The sequence below is a fragment of the Microtus oregoni genome, unplaced genomic scaffold (assembly GCF_018167655.1).
Source record: "Microtus oregoni isolate MIOR12 unplaced genomic scaffold, Mior012 000043F_ref0000047, whole genome shotgun sequence".
Taxonomy (NCBI): domain Eukaryota; kingdom Metazoa; phylum Chordata; class Mammalia; order Rodentia; family Cricetidae; genus Microtus; species Microtus oregoni.
The window spans coordinates 17,250,038-17,268,531 of NW_024543210.1; positions in this window are offsets into that span (position 1 = coordinate 17,250,038).

Consider the following 18,494-nt stretch of genomic DNA (forward strand, 5'->3'; position numbering starts at 1 on the left):
TTGCTGTCAATGACTTTCCAAGTTCTATATTATCACTCCAGTGGCTGAAGGAGAGACACCTAAGAAAACCTGACTGAGAAGGAAGTCCGCTTTCAGTTTAGAAAAACCCGCACTTCACTATCTATTTGGAAGTAGAGTGCGGCAATTAAAGTACATTTCCTTTGCAAACCACACAATACTTAATGCTGGCCATAGATGACATCCAGGAAAGAGGAGAAATCCATCCTCACTTCTGTTCTGGTGTCTCTACACATTGCTTTACTCCTCGGTTGTTCTACCACTAAGACCTCACAACAAATTGCGGTTTTGCCGGTGTCAGTGGAGGAAATGCAACATCCTTAACATCTTGTTTCTGGAGGGTTCCTGGATCAGCAGTACTCAGTGAGTGAGAATTTGTCTAGTGAAATTTCTTTAACTTTCTTAAGTTTGATTCTTACTGTCTAGCAAAAGGTTTGATAATAGGAACCATTTTAAAGGTATGTGAGAATTAATTTCTACAAACAAAATACCAAGAGAGCAGAGAAGCATTCTTTGGGATTGCTCCATCTTATTCTTGATAGAAAATAAATGATTGTATTCAAACAAGTATTATTAGTTTGATTATTAAAGGAGTTCTCCTTTTGATGGTCTTGAGAATATTGAAAGATATGAATTATACACTTTGAAAATGAATTATCCTAGCCTCTGACTGCACTGGCCACCTCCCTTAGACTAGAAAACAAAAACATAAGTTAGACTTCTTAGTACAAGCTAGGACTGGGGAGGAATGCATAAGGACTAGGTGTTGGATTTGTTATGACTGTTCTGATTAAGAGAGTATTTGTTTGTTTCCCCATTATGTGAAAAATGATTTTCAATGTTTATAATAAAGAGTTGATCAATATTTTAATACATGGTTTTCACCAGAGAAATATCTTTGTATAAGAGTGTCTGATTATTGTTGGTGTCTAGTGTATAGCTTAATTCCAAAGCAAATTTGTCATTCAACTTGTCATCCCAGAGTTCTGTGCCTCATTTATTTCCTATAGCTTAGTTAAGAGTAATTTGTGTATGAGAGATTATTGCTGCCTCCAGATAAAAATGACAGACTAAACAGAGGAACATGTAACAGTATTCAAAAGAAACAACTTCTGTTTTAGAAAGACAGAGCATATTTGACTCCACAGAATAGGCTGCAGAAATTATACGCAAATTTAATCACCCTTCATGGACAGAAAGAAACCTTGCAAGATACATAGCTGGAGAGTAATGTAACTTCATACCTCATAAATCATAATCCAAAACATGCACTATTTTTAATTGCCCCATTAAATAATTAAGTTTGACTTGAGGAGCAAGTCACACCCCATCCTGGAGGCAATCCAGAATAGACAGGCTGATGTTTGCTTAATGAATACCTATCTTCAGAGAGCTGACTGCTTTCATCCATTAAGTCTGCATGCTGGTGGGTATTTTGATTCGTTTGAAACAGTTCATACAATCATTTAAATTAGATTAATGAGGGGCTTATATTTTCCTCTCATCAGTTCTAAATTAAGAGTAATTACAAATTGAACAAAAGACCGGTCAAAGATTCTCCTAGCTTCTGTTGGAAGAATTCCCGTTTGAATTGTACATTTCAATAGGAACGATCAGGTTGAGACAATCTATGCTTGGAGATTTCCGTATGCTCAAGGTTTAGACATCTGGTATTTGTTTTTACAAGGGACATCTTATTCAAAGTCCCAGTAGATAAAGTAGATATTTGCTTTTGACCTAAGGGCATGGTTCACCTATAGACCTCTGAGAAATCCATCAGGAAAAGGAATGATATGATACTGCCTATCTATGTTTTAACTGTGAACATCAAATGTGACACTTCCAAAGTTTTTTTTTAAGATTATTCTTCTAAAATATTTCCTTTAATTTCATTAATGTGTGTGTGTGTGTGTGTGTGTGTGTGTTTGTGTGTGTGTGTGTGGTGTGGTGTGAGTTTGTACCGGTATATTGCATGAGTGCAGGTTTATACGGTCAGAAGTCAACCTATTAAGCTGTTCACCTCGTTTTCTGAGACAGTGTCTCTTATTAGCCCAGAAGTCACAATTTATGACCCTCTGTCAGTCCAGGAAGCTCAGGACTCTGCTTGTTTCAGTCTTCTTAGCCCTGGTAGAAATGGTTGTCTGTTTTCCACCTGGCTTTTTTTGTGTGAGTTTCAGTGTTCAAGTTTAGGCCTTCATATTTAGACAGCAAGCACTTTAATGACTTAAATATAGTCTCAATCCATTTTACTTATCATTACTATTGGAACCTGGTGTCATTTTGTCCACTGAGTCAATAAAGAGTTGAAAAGCTATGTGGGAACTGCTTCTTCATATTACCACTCGGTGTTACTGTTCATGGAAAACTGTTATTTCTTGGCTCTTGTGGCACACAAAATATCTTGAATTTTCCTAGTCACTCTTTGTGCCATACTCAAAGGGAGTGCCTGAGTTTACTTTAGATGCATTTCTGTGGGGATCACCATACCAACACTGATGTCACCACTTGAAGGAACCACTTCAAATGATGAACTGCTTCTTGTCACCCTGTCCCTAATATGCATTCCAATAGTAGGAGGAGATCCTTGAAAAAATAGTGGTAGAAATGACAGAACTTGCAGGGTTTTTTCCATACTTCAATTACCATTTACTTTATCATTTGCCTGACATTGATTAAGCAAGAATTAGTAAAATGACGTTTGATGGATATTATAAAGAATGTAGCCATATGCATAAGATTGGACACATACTCCTGAGAACAGAAAAGGAGTTCTATTTCCACAAGAAAAGTTTCTCATTGAGAGGCACTGGGGATGCTGTATGAAAATGTAATAAATCCTTACAAGCACTTGTTGAAAAAAACCAATATGCCTGTCTGAGGGATGTAACTAAATGAGCAATAGCACGTACAGACAGACAGATATAGCCAAGCCCACACATAAACAAAAGAAAATAATTTAAATGTATATTACATCTAATCTTTACCAGACACTAAATTTTGCTTATTTCTATTCTACTGATAAAGAAACAAACATTCAGCAAGTTTGTTTGACTCACCCAAATGCATACAATATGATAATAATTCACATGAATCTCAATTAAGGCAATAGTTTATTTTGGAAAAGTATGGACTGTCCCTAAAACATTTCATGTAAAAGTCATTTGCCTTAAAATCAATACAGATTTGTTTAATGTGAGGTAACATAGCAATTTTGGAAAGACAGAAAACTAAGTGCATTTGCTGCTTCTTGCTTTCCTCTACTCTGTGTTCATATCTATGATACTAATTTTCCTTCTATAAAACATGTAAAGGAGATCTCATCTAACTCTCCTTCCCAGGGTGATCCTTGTGTCTCACTTAGGGTGTTTTTTGTTGCTTAGTTTCTTTGGAGTGTGGATTTTAGTCTGGTTATCCCTTGCTTTATATCTAATATGCACTTATGAGTGAGTACATGCAGTGTTTGTCTTTCTGATTCTGCATTACTTCACTCTGGATGTTTTTTTCTAGTTCCATCCATTTGCCTGCAAAATTTATGATGTCATTGCTTTTTACAGCTGAGTAATACTCCATTGTGCCAATGTACCACATTTACAATGGATGTTTGTAAATGGAATGGAAATTTTTCTTTATCTAGTCCAGTTAAGGGGAATGTAGGTCGTTTCCAAGTTTTAGCTATTATAACTACTGCTGCTATGAACATGGTTGAGCAAATGTACTCGTGGTATGATTGAACATCTTTGCAGGATAGCATTAGAAGAGAAATCTTGATTGAGCGAGCCATTATGGGATTTGTAAGAAACCTGTTGCTAGGTAAATTACCAAGAATGCACAATAATGACCCCAGCTAAGACTCCTAGCACTAGTGGAGAAGGAACTGGAAATGGCCTTTCCCTGTAATCAGATTGGTGGATACTCCAACTATCATGTAGAGCCTTAGTTCAGCAACTGACAAAGTCAAATGCAGAGATCTAAAACCAAGTACCAGGCCAAACTCTGGGAATCCAACCAAAGAGAAAGAGAGAAAGGAGGGAATATATGTTCAAAGGAGGTCAAAATCACCATGGAGAAATCCACAGAGACAGCTGAACCAAGCTTATGAAAACTCAGCTAATCTAGACTGACAGCTGTGGAGCCTCAGTGGTTCCGATAAGCCCTCTATATGCGGAAGAGAGTGTTGAAGCTTGGGCCATCTGTGAGGCACCTTACAGAAGGACCAGGATCTATCCGTGGTGCATACATTAACTTATTAGAACCCATTTCCTATGGTGAGATGCCATGCCTAACATTAATGCAGGGAGGGAGGGATTAGTCTTGTCCCAACTTAATGCAGCAGACTTTGTTTACTTGGCGAGGAAGTCCTTACCCATTAAGAGGAGTGGATGGGGGGTGGGCTATCGATAAGGTGGGGGAGACAGGGTGAGGGTGTGGGAGGGAGAAATGTGAATGGAATATAAAATAAAATTTAAAAATAAATTTAAAAACACACAAAGGAATGATGTATCTACTACAGGGTTTCTTCTGGAGGTCAAAATTAAAAAAAAAACACACATAAAGGAATTCTGGAAGTCAACAGTAAAAACTTTCCCCTCTGAGAGTTTAAAGCTCAGTATTTAGACTGCGGGATAGACTAAATGTGGTAAACATACACTTCGTTCTGCCAAGTGTGGGGTAGTCCTACAGAGTTTGTTTTGAGAAGGTTTATGGACAAAAGCCAATGATGTCCACATGTCCTTCTTCCTCCCTTGATCTCACATACTGGGGTCAGGTTGTGAGGAGAGATGACATTAGGATGCCCCAGTTTCTCCCTCTGAAATTGCTTTGGAGGCTGCAGTTCCTGTTTTGTTAGGTGCTTCTGCAGCAATGTGTTTTTCAGTGTTCCCAAGAGCTGGAGATTGGTTATGTGAATGGAAACAATAAGCCATTGATGCAAAGCTCATAGAATAGTATGTAGTGTGTGTGTATATATATGTTTCTATAACAACATTGATGGGTTTAAGAGACTTCAAAACAATGTTCTTCAATGAGTCACTGTTCTGGGAGGAAATGAGCAATAGAATGGAGAAAATCCACCACCAGTTTTTTTTGTTTGTTTGTTTGTTTTTTTTTTGTTGTTGTTGTTTAGCTCATGATCTCCAATTCCTCCAGTTGACAATCACAGCTTTACCTACTTGAATGCTAGAAAATTTACACCCCTTGTCCTAATGGATGTAAGCCTATAATACAAAAACAGCACTTCCTGAGAAAGTGGTCTTTTGTTCTAGGGAGCTGTGGAAAGTTTCAAAAAGAAAACACACTAAAGTGCTGACCACTGAAGCTTTTTTTTTTTTTTTTTAAATTTGGTTTTTCGAGACAGGGTTTCTCTGCGGTTTTGGAGCCTTTCCTGGAACTAGCTCTTGTAGACCAGGCTGGTCTCGAACTCACAGAGGTCTACCTGCCTCTGCCTCCCAAGTGCTGGGATTAAAGGCGTGCACCACCACTGCCCGGCTCCACTGAAGCTTTGAAGAATTTAATGTATGCATCTACTCATAAACAAAGTTAGTTTATAAATTGAAGCCATACCATCAATACAAAGTTTCCAACATGATAGGCACTGACCATCTGTGCTTGTTGAATGCTTTAAATATTGGTAGGGCCACATGATCAATTCACTTTGAATATACTGAAAAAATACTATTTTTTTTAATATACTATGCTTACATTCCTAATGTGTCTCCAAAATATTTCTAACTTACATTATAGATTCACATTATTTCTCTAATAAAACAGGAAGATCTATTTTTTGTAATTTTCTAAATTTGGCTAAATTGAATGTGAATTTTTTTACAATCTTTACACTTTGCATAAACTTATGCACCAAGCTTTTTAATAACTATTATTTTTAACTAATAGAACTAGCTGACATTAATGTTTGATTAATTAAATTTTTCTAACATTATAAGTCAGCACAGTACTTAATGAATATTTGCTTAAGGAATGGGTGGAAGCATGCATACAGCTGCCATACTTTTCAAGTGTGTGTCTCTATTATTAAGTTTTGGTTATTTGCCTTTCTTAGTTACAAGCTTTTTATAGTCTGAGATTGCTTTAAATGGCAATGTATGGTTTAATAAAGTCAAAATATTTGAGAACTTTGCTGTTTAAATATTTATTTCAAATTGTTGTGTGGAAATGGAAGGAGTAGAGGGAGGGGAGGCTGGGTCCAGGATGTATTGTATAAGAGAAGAATAAATGAAAAGAAAAATGTTGATGAAATTAAATAAAGTGTTCTTTGATAATTTCAAGCATGTTTATAAAACCTTAATTCACTCACCTTCCACCCTCCTTTATCTCCCTTGACCTCCATTCCACAAAGCTATTTCCCACCTTCAAGCCTTTTTGTTTTGATTTGTGACCCACTGGGTGTAACCAGGGCCATCTGTGTGCCCATGACTGTGGAACTATCCACTGAAGCAAAATGAACTCACCAGTGTGTAAGCAATCAAACACAATGACTGTTCTTCTCAAAGAATCTATACCTAGTCAACACTTCGTAAGGACAAACGAGCCTTATAAGCCCCCTTTCCACCAAAGACTACAACAGGTGGCTCCAAACTTGAGTAGACCATGTCCAGACAAGCACCGTTGGTCTGAGTTCATGATACAATGGCTGTGTCATCTTCTAGGCTTTTATAAGGGAACATGCACAGATTCCATGGGCTACACGGGCTGTATGGGCTGCATGGGCTCTGGCCACACCCTTCTCTTATTTTACACTATACAAATTTCATCTCTACTGCAATGTTGAATTTTTAATTAAATTCTAAGAGATTTGCATGTCCTTTAGTTGGCCCTTAGAGGTGTTTGATAACGAGATAATGTGAATATTATTTTGTAATGGATTTTTTTCTATGTCTGGTAGACAAGACACATTCTCCAGATATTAAACTGACTTACTTTTTAAAATTTCAGGTAAGTTCTCCATAAAACTTGTTCACATCTCTGAGATCATTCTCTACAGATAACTGTATGCCATCAGAGTTTTAGCTCTTTAAAATGAAACCTCTAAAGAAAGTTAAAGTAATGGCTGACCTAGACCTGGTTTAAAGGGTTTATTTTTTTTCTTTCCTTGCCTTTCTCCCTCTCTTGCATTCTGAAATTTCCAGGGTAGATTTTAAAGCACATTGCTTCTTTTCTTTAAATAAATTAAACCTAATCAAGACTATCTACCTTAGAATAAAGAGTTATTTAAACATTAAGTGTATTGATGAAACCACTTAGTTTTGTTTTGAGGAAGAGATGGGTTCCACCCTTCCCCAGCCAGCAGACAGCACATGTTTTCACAGGCTTGCTGTGAGACAAAACACAGTGGGAAAGAATAATGAATGGTTAGAACGTCATCACCAAGGCTCTACTGGTAGTTAACAAAAATTTATAAAACTCTGCAACTGCCTCACTCATTAAGAGGATAGCTTTTTTCACAACACCAAGGCATAAATTGGATTTGCAAAAGAAATTGTCACATTTTTAGATTCTACTCATATAGCTAACTAGGTGACATGCAGGCTGACTAGAGGTTTTCTACTGAAATACTTTAAGATATGAGTCAGATAAATTGCTGTATTGACTAGGCAAAAAGAATGCACAACAATGGACAGACCCCATTCTTTATTTTTAAGCAGTGATAAGACCTCTATACGAATGATGAATCCCCCTTTCACTTTCTGTCTTCCAGAATGGCCATAATCTCAAAATCCAAGGGTGTAAGTTCCAGTGTGCAAGTACTATAGGTATTCATTACTCCTTCAAAGTTCATTCTCAATGGACTTTGATATTTTCTGGAAGAGTTTTGATCCTTACCCATAATAGATATCTCATGGAATTGTGTGTTGAACTTATATTTTGCAGACATATTCTTGGTTTAAACATCATATGATGTGAAAACTGAGCATGAGCAAAGAGAAGAACTAAATTTGTCTGCCTGGAATCATTACATGTATCACTTATTTGATCATGAACTGTAGGTATTGATTTACTAAATATTCAGGTATTATTACAACAGGATCACCTCAAACTGGCTTATATGGCCCAACTCAGCTAATCACCATGCTCAGTAATAGTGAATAATATTCAGAGTCACAGAAAGGAAAAGAATTTGCTGTAGTATACAAATTCAAAAGGTCATACATTAAGATAAAAAATTTAATTTTTTTACTTTTAATTAATATTTATATGATTATTCTTTTGCTATTAAACCATGAAAACATCAACTAGTAAAATAAAAATAAAAGGTAAAATAGAGAGAATTTCTATAAATAGAATTATACCTTAAATGTTTATTTTAAAGCTAGCTAATTTTAAAACTCTCTACTTTTTTCTATTGCTTACATGTAAATCTTAGTTGAAATAGTTCCAGGAGACTCATGATATCAATTAATTAGTTATCAAAATCTGACTCAAGAACTTGCAATGAGCTATTGCCCCAAGTGACCAAATAAATAAATGAGATTTGAATAACAAAATACTTAGTAACATCAAACATTCAAAAGGGTGAATAAATTCTCATGTGACAATTTGGTGACTTATGGAAGTCAGGTATTATTGCAGTTATATTTGTTTGTCAATATCTTGTTTCTTATACTTCCACCAAGTTGCTGTCTAACTATTTTTAAAAATTTGACCAGAAGATAGTAGTATTTAATAGTGTTATCCATTATTATACAAAGAGGAGGAATTACTTCTATGAGTAATTTTATCAGTTTTGGAGGAATGCTATTTTTATCTAATTCTCATTGATGTCAAATTCAGTTTTGGAAAGGAATGGTGCTTTTTAAAATATGTCACTGGTCTATAGCAGTGAGTTGAGTTCACCTGTCATAGTTTTTTCTGAAACTTTGATTGAGGATGTTGCAGTTGGAATTAAATTTAATTATGATGCCACTAGAGAAATCCATCAAAATTTCTCTGTTTGCTTCATTATACACTTGTCTGATCAAATCCATGTATATTTAAAATTTGCTAATTCCAAAGACTGACAAGATGACAGGAAGCAGCTGGTTGAAAGAAACCGTGCTTATACTCTTTCGTATAATTACAAGCAGGTTTTCAAGAATGTTCAAAGGGATACTGATAATTATACTCTATTATGATATCATAGACTTTCCTTCCATAGCAAATAGTTAAATTTATCACACTCCCTTTGTAGAGATACCAGTAACAAGTTTATCTGCAAGAACAAATTAGAAGAAAAAAAAAATAGGATGCCAATATTATATGTAAGAAATGTGAAAAATAATGAGTGAACCACCCTACTATAATAAATACCTAAACTGAGAGATTATTTTATTTGATACAAAAAGCTTTACATATTAGATAATTTTTTCTAGTCATAGTAAGTGACAGTAGCTGGTATTTTATTTTTATAAAACCAAATCTTTGCATTTAAAATCATTTATATTCTTTATTTGTGTGTATGTTGTGTGTGTGTGTGTGTGTGTTTGTGTTTGTATCTGCTTGTATGCTTATATGTATGTACATCTGTGCTATGCGTATATAGTGCCTATGGAGATAAGAAGAGTGTATCAGAACTTTTGGACCCGGAGTTATATGTTTTAGTAGGTTGCCAGACTTGGAACCAAAATCAGGTCCTCTGGTAGAGCAGTTAAATCCTTCAAAGACTGAACTGAACTATATTTTATTTTTAATTTTTTTCATCTATTTTACATATCAACCTCAATTTTTTCTCACTTTTCTCTTCCCATTCTCTACCTCACATTTACCCCTCCCCACCCCATCCACTCTTCCTTTGTTCAGAGAGGGCCTGGCCTTCCATGGGAGTCAACTAAACATGTCTTATCATGTTGAGGCAATATCAAGCTCCCCCCACCTGCGTCAAGGCCTGGCAAGGCATCCTTGCATGGGGAATACGTTTCAGAAAGCCAGTTTATGCACTAAGGACAGGCCCTGATCCCATTGCTAGGGACTCCCCAAACACACCAAGCCACACAACTGTCTTCCATATTCAGAGAGGCCCTAGACTGGTCCCATGCAGGTTCCCTAGATGTTGGTCCAGAGTCCTTGAACACTCACTAGTTCAGGTCAGCTGTCTCTGTGAGTTTCCCCATCTTACTCCTAACTGGACAACCTGATCCGTCATGTTCCTAACTTCCCATTTTCCACAACCGCTACCCACCACCCATGTCCCCAGTTAACCCAGGTGATCTCATCTATTTCCCCTTCCCAGGGGAATCTATGCACTTCTCTTAGGGTGCTCCTTGTTACATAGTTTCTCTGAGACTGTGGATTTGAGCTATATTTTAAGCACCAGGAATCTTTTTATAGTTATGCATCAATGATAACATTTATGAACAGAAACACATCCAGATTTTCTAGTTGCAAATCAAATCACCATTCACCATTAATGTGTGATAGGGAGACAACATTCCAAGATGCTAACATCTTGATGTTAGCAGATCACCCACTATTTTTCCTGTAATGCTTCATTAAATTACCAGCTGTTTGTTCATATATATGATTTTATAAAATTCAGCTGCATTCATCTGCAACAAATCATGGAAAATTTGTATAAAATTTAGTCACAAAACCAAATATTCTAATTTGATAGTTTAATTCAAATTTGCCTAAAATTTTGGAGATGGAGCAAACAGAAAAGACCTTTGCTTAGTTGTTAGTAAATTCGGCACTTGAAGCTTTTTATTTGACCATTACCAGTCCACATCTCAATGCAAGTTCTTGCTCTTCACATTTTCTTCTTCTTTTTCTTTAATTTTGTCCATTTTGGAGATGGGGAGATGATTTGGGATCGGAGCTCAGATTCATGACATCCATATGAACAATCAAGCACATTGTTGAGCACCGATAATGCCATGCTAGAGGGAGGGATGGACAGAGGCAGAAAGACTTCTGGGGCTTGCTGGTCAGCCGGTGTAGCCCATTTCTGAGCTCCTGTTTAAAGAGACTCCATTTCAAAAGTCAAGGTGGACCATCTGCCGAGGAAGTTGTCTTTGTGTCAACTTCTAGCCTCTCCACGTTCGCACGTGCACACATGCACACCGCTACACCCACACATTCATGAACATTTGTATGTGCCTCTTTATGCTTCCCAGCTGGTCTCTGTTTCAGGCAGATGCAAGAATGCTGGCCAATTAAGGAAGGAAGGCTCAGATTATGACTCTATGCTCCTTAATTTTGGCGGTATAGTATCTTTCATTGATGGTGAAATTTAACTATCAGAACCCTATGGAACACTTTCCATCAGTGAATATATGTACCAACTTTGGAAGAAAATGAAAAATTGTCCAACTTGAGAGAGATTAAAAAAAGAAAACCTAGAAAAATAATCCTATACATTTAATGTTTAACTTTTTAACACTGAGGAACATAGTCCAAGTTTACATAACCTAATTTAAATTCAATAGACCTCATTTAACTCAAGCCATTGCTAAAGCTATTCGTTGCTTCCCACAAAATGATGGTAAATCCCTGTTTCTTTTTTTTTAAATTTATTTATTTATTAAGGATTTCTGCCTCGTCCCCGCAACCGCTTCCCATTTCCCTCCCCCTCCCCCGATCAAGTCCCCCTCCCTCATCTGCTCGAAGAGCAATCAGGGTTCCCTGACCTGTGGGAAGCCCAAGGACTGCCCACCTCTATCCAGGTCTCATAAGGTGAGCATTCAAACTGCCTAGGCTCCCACAAAGCCAGTACGTGCAGTAGGATCAAACACCCACTGCAATTGTTCTTGAATTCTCAGTAATCCTCATTGTCCGCTATGTTCAGCTAGTCCGGATTTATCCCATGCTTTTTCAGACCTAGGCCAGCTGGCCTTGGTGAGATCCCAATAGAACATCCCCATTGAAATGCAAATCAAGACAACTTTAAGATACCACCTTACACCTGTCAGAATGGCTAAAATAAAAAACACCAATGATAGCCTTTGCTGGAGAGGTTGTGGAGAAAGGGGTACACTCACCCATTGCTGGTGGGAATGCAAACTTGTGCAACCACTCTGGAAAGCAGTGTTTCGGTTTCTCAGGAAATTCGGGATCAACCTACCCCTGGACCCAGCAATACCACTCTTGGGAATATACTCAAGAGATGCCCTATCATACAATAAATCCCTGTTTCTTAAGACTATAACTACATATCTCATCGAACATAAAAGAAGTCAATGTGGTACCTAAGCAGAGTCTTCACCACTGCTTACTAAAGTCCATCCTCCTGGGAGGTAATCTCTGTGCTCCTGGAAGTAAAATGGAAACACTAACCCAGCTATACACCCTTCAGTCTACAAATGGTCATGTGTCTGCATGATGACCTGGTATAATAGTGGCACAATATTTATGGGGGTAACCAACCACTATCTGCTTGAATGTGAGCCCCACTCTGTGATGTGAAACTCTTCCTGACATTGGTCAGTATACCAATATTTTGAGATTAGGTAGAGGGCAACTGGTCAATCTGTAGAGAATAAAAGGCCTTGGGACATTCAGTTCTCAATAGAATGACTTCACATCAACTCCCCTCCCCCCAACTACATTAATGAAAGTACGTAAGAGATACAAGGCATTCAGTATGGAAGGATAGATTAACTCTAGTATTATGTCACAATACCAAGGCAGATGATAAAGCCAACCTTATGGAAGAAACTGAAGAACCTATTCATGCCAAAAGCAAATGAAGCTTGAGGTGAGAAAAAGACAGACAGACAAATAGACAGATAGGTAGATATTAAATAGATTTATGAAAGATAGATTATAGATACATTTATAGATAAATAAAACTATGTTCACTGAAGGTTTTAAGTTTTATTGATATTGCATCGGTAATTAGCTATTATTGATCATCTTTCACTTACATAACTTAGTGTTTACATTTTATTGTATAAACATGCCTGTATAGGAAAAACCACCATCTCATTTGTAGGCTTTGGTAGTATTCATGGTTTCACATACTAACTAGGAAAACTGAAAAATTATTACCCGTAAATATAGCTAATCGATAAGTGTTTTTACATCTCATATGTAATTTAAATTTATTTAGTTGCAATTTGTAATCATCATTATCATTTATGCCTGACAATGCTTAAGCATACATGGGCAGCCCATTTTTGGTGGTTCTACAGTCATACATGGACAGCCCATTTATGGTGGTTCTACAGTTGTTCATATCCTGGGTAGTCCCAGATGCTTGTATTATTGTCATACCCAGGGTTCCAGTCTTCCTTTATGCTTTCTATCCAGGATTTTAGGGGCCTTCCTCTTAGCCTTATCCCGTGCACTCCTCCAAGCATTGATATCTTCTGGTATCTGCCATCATTCATACTCACAACATGGCTTAAGTAAATCAAGTGCCATTACCATATCCTATAGTTTACTTTCTCTCTAGATTGAGAAGTTTCTTTTTCTTTTCTTTTCTTTTCTTTCCTTTCCTTCCCTTTATTTTATTTCTTTCTTTCTTTCTCTTTCTTTCTTTCTTTTTTTGTTTTTGTTTTTGGGGACTGGGTTTCTCTGTAATTTTGGAGCCTGTCCTGGAACTAACACTTGTAGACCAGACTGGCCAGGAACTCCCAAAGATCTGGCTGCTTCTGCCCTCCTCCCTGAGTGCTGAGATTAAAGGGATGTGCCACCACCATCTATCTGATCAAGATATTTCTTTTTTTTTTTTTGCCTGAACTTTTTTTTTCATTTTTTTATTGAGAAAAGGAGAAAAAAAAAACAAGTTTCCACCTCCTCCCAGCCTCCCATTTCCCTCCCCCTCCTCCCACCCTTCTCCCCCTCCTCCCACCCTTCTCCCCCTCCCCCCACTCCTCTCCCCCTCCCTCTCCAGTCCAAAGAGCAGTCAGGGTTCCCTGCCCTGTGTTAAGTCCTAGGTCCTCCTCTCTCTGTCCATATCTAGGAAGGTGAACATCCAAACTGGCTAGACTTCCACAAAGCCAGCACATTACGTAGGTTCAAGACCCCGTGCCATTGTCCTTGGCTTCTCATCAGCCCTCATTGTTCGCCATGCTCAGAGAGTCCAGTTTTATCCCATGCTTTTTCAGTCCCAGTCCAGCTGGCCTTGGTGAGCTCCCAATAGATCATCTCCACTGTCTCAGTGGGTGGGTGCACCCCTCGTGGTCCCGACTTCTTTGCTCATGTTCTCCCTCCTTCTGCTCCTCATTGGGACCTTGGGAACTCAGTCCAGTGCTCCAGTATGGGTCTCTGTCTCTATCTCCATCCATCACCAGATGAAGGTTCTATGACGATATGCAAGATATTCGTCATTATTGCTATAGGATAGGGTCATTTCAGGTTCCCTATCCTCAGCTGCCCAAGGAACTAACTGGGGACCTTGGCTTGGGCATCTGGGAGCCACTCTAGGTTCAAGTCTCTTGCCAACTCTAAGGTGGCTCCCTTAACTAAAAATTGTGCCTCCGTGCTCCCCTATCCAACCTTCCTTTCTTAATGTCATCATTGTGAAGCCTATCTCTTCATGTGTTGCTTATCATCACCCTGAGACATACAATCTCAAACACATTCAGCCACTAGTTTGAGGAACTTTTTATTTTTCAGGTTTCAGAGTTTTAGCGAAGGCACTGCAATACAAGTGCCTCATATACTTGTAATTTTGTTGCTTTCTTTATGTCTCTTGTGACCAAACCTTTACTATGATGAACGTAAACATCTAGAAACCTAAAATACAACACATGGGAAGGGAGCACAAGGATTTTAACATTGTAATAGGGAATCAGAACCTCAAGCAAAGAGACAACTTTATCTATCCAGGAGAAAACCTCAGTTCAAAGAGGAAATTATATCAGATATCAAAAGGCAGATAGAGATAGCAAGGGCAGCACTCTAGGCACTAGTTGTACTCTGTACAAAAAGCTATATATAGTTCATTTAGTTTGTAGTCTTTGCACCATGTGTCATTCAAATATTGTAGAATAACAGCATTCTTATAGTCCTTAATGGCACAAAATACATAGTTAACAATTAATGAGTTCCAATGTTATCATTAACATTGTCAACATCACCAGATATGTTGCTGTAAACCAGTTATCTGAGCACATGGATGCAGGGACAGAAAAAAACTCTGTAATTTCAAGTGCAGCCTGGTGCAATTAGCATGTTCCATGTCTGCCAAAGTTAGATAATGAGACTTAGTCTTGAAAAGAGAGAAATAAATTAATATGAACAATAAAATTGTCTGTGTCTCCATACTGCAGTGTCAAATCATATTTATGATGTTGAGGAATAGTTTTTTGTTGAAAAACTTACTTATAGTTCATGCAAAAAAAATTGAATGGTTTCCATAGGTAGGAAAAACACTGAGAAAACTTGAAAGCATATGGGCTAATTATTCCTTATTGGAAGAAAGATAATAATAATAAACAATAATAACAATAATAATAGTAGATATATTAAGGGAACAGTGATGTGGTATTCATGTCTATATGATGTGAATATGATTTATTACCATTAGTTAAGCCGGACGGTGGTGGCACATGCCTTTAATCCCAGCACTTGGGGGGCAGAATCAGGTGAATCTCTGTGAGTTCAAGGCCAGCAGAAACCCTGTCTCGAAAAATCCAAAAAAAAAAAAAAAGATATAAGAGCTAGGTAGAAATACCCATGAGCTATTGGCCAAACAGTATTACAAATAATATGGTTTCTGGGTGATCATTTCAGGACTGAGCAGCTAGAAATAAATGAGCAGCTTCTCCCAACATACCAGTAATTGTAATAAATGCACTTATGATTTTCTATCACTAATGATCAATAAATATTTCCATTTGCATGCTATCTTTCACAACTAAAAATGGTGTAATATTTCCTTCTCATTATTAACATCTGTATCTATATTTATGTTATCCTGCTTTCTGGATTTTTAGTCATAGTTCTTTGGATTCACCTTCTTATTTACCTTCTCTAGGAACATGAATTATAAGCTCAATGTCCTTTATTTATGGCTAGAAACCAAATATGAGTGAGTACATCCCATGTTCCTCTTTTTGGGTCTGGCTTACCTCACTCAGGATAGTGTTTTCTATTTCCATCCATTTGTATGCAAAATTCAAGAAGTCCTTGTTTTTTACTGCTGAGTAATACTCTAATATGTATATATTCCATACTTCATCCATTCTTCCGTTGAAGGGCATCTAGGTTGTTTCCAATGCCAGCTGGCCTAGGTCTGAAAAAGCATGGGATAAATCCGGACTAGCTGAACATAGCGGACAATGAGGAATACTGAGAATTCAAGAACAATTGCAGTGGGTTTTTGATCCTACTGCACGTACTGGCTTTGTAGGAGCCTAGGCAGTTTGGATGCTCACCTTATGAGACCTGGATAGAGGTGGGCAGTCCTTGGGCTTCCCACAGGTCAGGGAACCCTGATTGCTCTTGGAGCAGATGAGGGAGGGGGACTTGATCGGGGGAGGGGGAGGGAAATGGGAAGCGGTTGCGGGGACGAGGCAGAAATCCTTAATAAATAAATAAATTAAAAAAAAAGAATGAGCACTGCTACACAGCATTGGTAAAAGAGATCAGAGAAGACACTCTAGAAATTGATGCCTGGGAAATGAACGGTGCTAATGACATATCAGTTTCATTGAGTGGCGGTGGCTATAGGCAAGTTTAAGTTTGAATGCCTACCTAATGGCGAAGATATAAGGATATACCTTTTTATTCATTATTAACAGCAAAAATAATCAGTGGGGGAGTTGAAGACAGGATCAAAGAAGGATGAGTAGGAACATAAATATGAAGGAAAAACTTGCTTGATTCTTCCCTGGACAGAAACATTTCATAGTAGATAAAGTTGGGCCATAATACTACAAGGTATTCAAGCCTATAGACTCAGTAGGAATATGGATAGCTATGAATATGGGCTCATTATAATTTAATAGTTATAAGTGTTATCACCCACCTCACAACCTTAGAATCAGCAGCAGCTTTGCACGAAACACCTCTGACTAGAATATGCCTGGATGCATTCGGCAGGTAGAGCTTCAGTTTGATTGCTGATCAGGCTCAAATTTGTGAACTCTGACAGGGACTGAGTAGAGAGCTACACACAGTGGTTGAAGCCTTAGGTTGCATGCTGGTTTCTCTAGACAGCTGTCAAGGCTGATAAAACCAGTCACGCTTTCCTGGGCTGTGCAACCATTTAATAGCAAAAAGACATCACCCTAGGAAGCAGAGTCAAGAGGCATAACAGTGTTAGAAATGGATGGATGGATTCTTTGTTGTGTGTCTTCTTACAGCTTAAATGTCTACCCATTACCTGAAGGTGTCCTCACTCGCCCTGAGGATTTGTTTAGGAACTTACTTCATGAAGTCTGAGGTGTTTGATGGGCACTATGCAACGGTACTTAGATGATGGAGAGATACAAAAGCTACCGGGTCAGGTACAGAGCTGTAAGGTGTGTAAGAATTAACAGCAGGATAGTTCAGAATTCCCAAAAAGTACTTAGGTTTCTCAACCTGTCACCAAAAGCATTTATTTCCTTTCAAACATCAATAATAATAATAATTTTTAAACAGCTTGAAAGACACTGACAGTGACTGCCTGAATTTGCAACCCCAAAATGAGAAGAGGTAAAAATTAAATAATGTCCTTGCCAGCTAACCAGTTGCAATACTTCACCTTTGGAATGAGAAAAATCATGTTTATCAGAGGAGTTGTACAAATCTGTTTTTCAATGGTTTATTATCGTAATTTTTATTGGAGAAAAAGTCTTAAGAAACAATGTAATTTAATGAGCTCTTACACAAAAAATATTTAAATGATTTCATAAATAAGGTGAGTTCCAAATATAATTAAAGTTTTTAAGGTTACAAAATAGATAGCTGAGGAGGATGTTACACATAAACTGAAGGAAAACTTAGTCTTCTTATATTTAATTCATTTTAATACTTTTCTCTCTTTTGCTTTATGTGTAGTTGTATGAGATATATGTAATGACTCTTATGGATGTGTGTGCATACATATGGAAGCCAGTTATGTTTGTTTTTTTTTTTTCACAAGAGCTAACAGTTCATGTTTTTTTAGGGATGCAGTCTCTCATTGAGTTCATTCAACTATTAGCCATTCTGATTGCCCACCATTCACCTGCCTCTGCTCCTGAGTGCTGGGATTATATATTCTTTCTACTGAGATTGGCTTGTACAGAAGCCCTAGGATCCAAGCTCAGCTCCTCATGGCTGTGTGAAAAGCACTTTGTTGACTGACTCTAGTCAAATGTTTCTCTTTTGGGTCTGTGCATTTTTATTCCTCCTAAATCTTTCACTTCTTCATTTCATCCTTATTCAACAATAGGAAGAACATATTTTTTAATTTGCTTTGGGTTCTATTTATACTTGGTGAAACATGAGGGCATGCTATACCCAATTCTGTGTCTCATTTATATCATAAGTTTTTGTTCTGTCTTCTGTGTGGACCTTGAATTAAAATCTCAGTTTAACAGAACTGACAAATGTCATAAGAAAACTTGCATTGT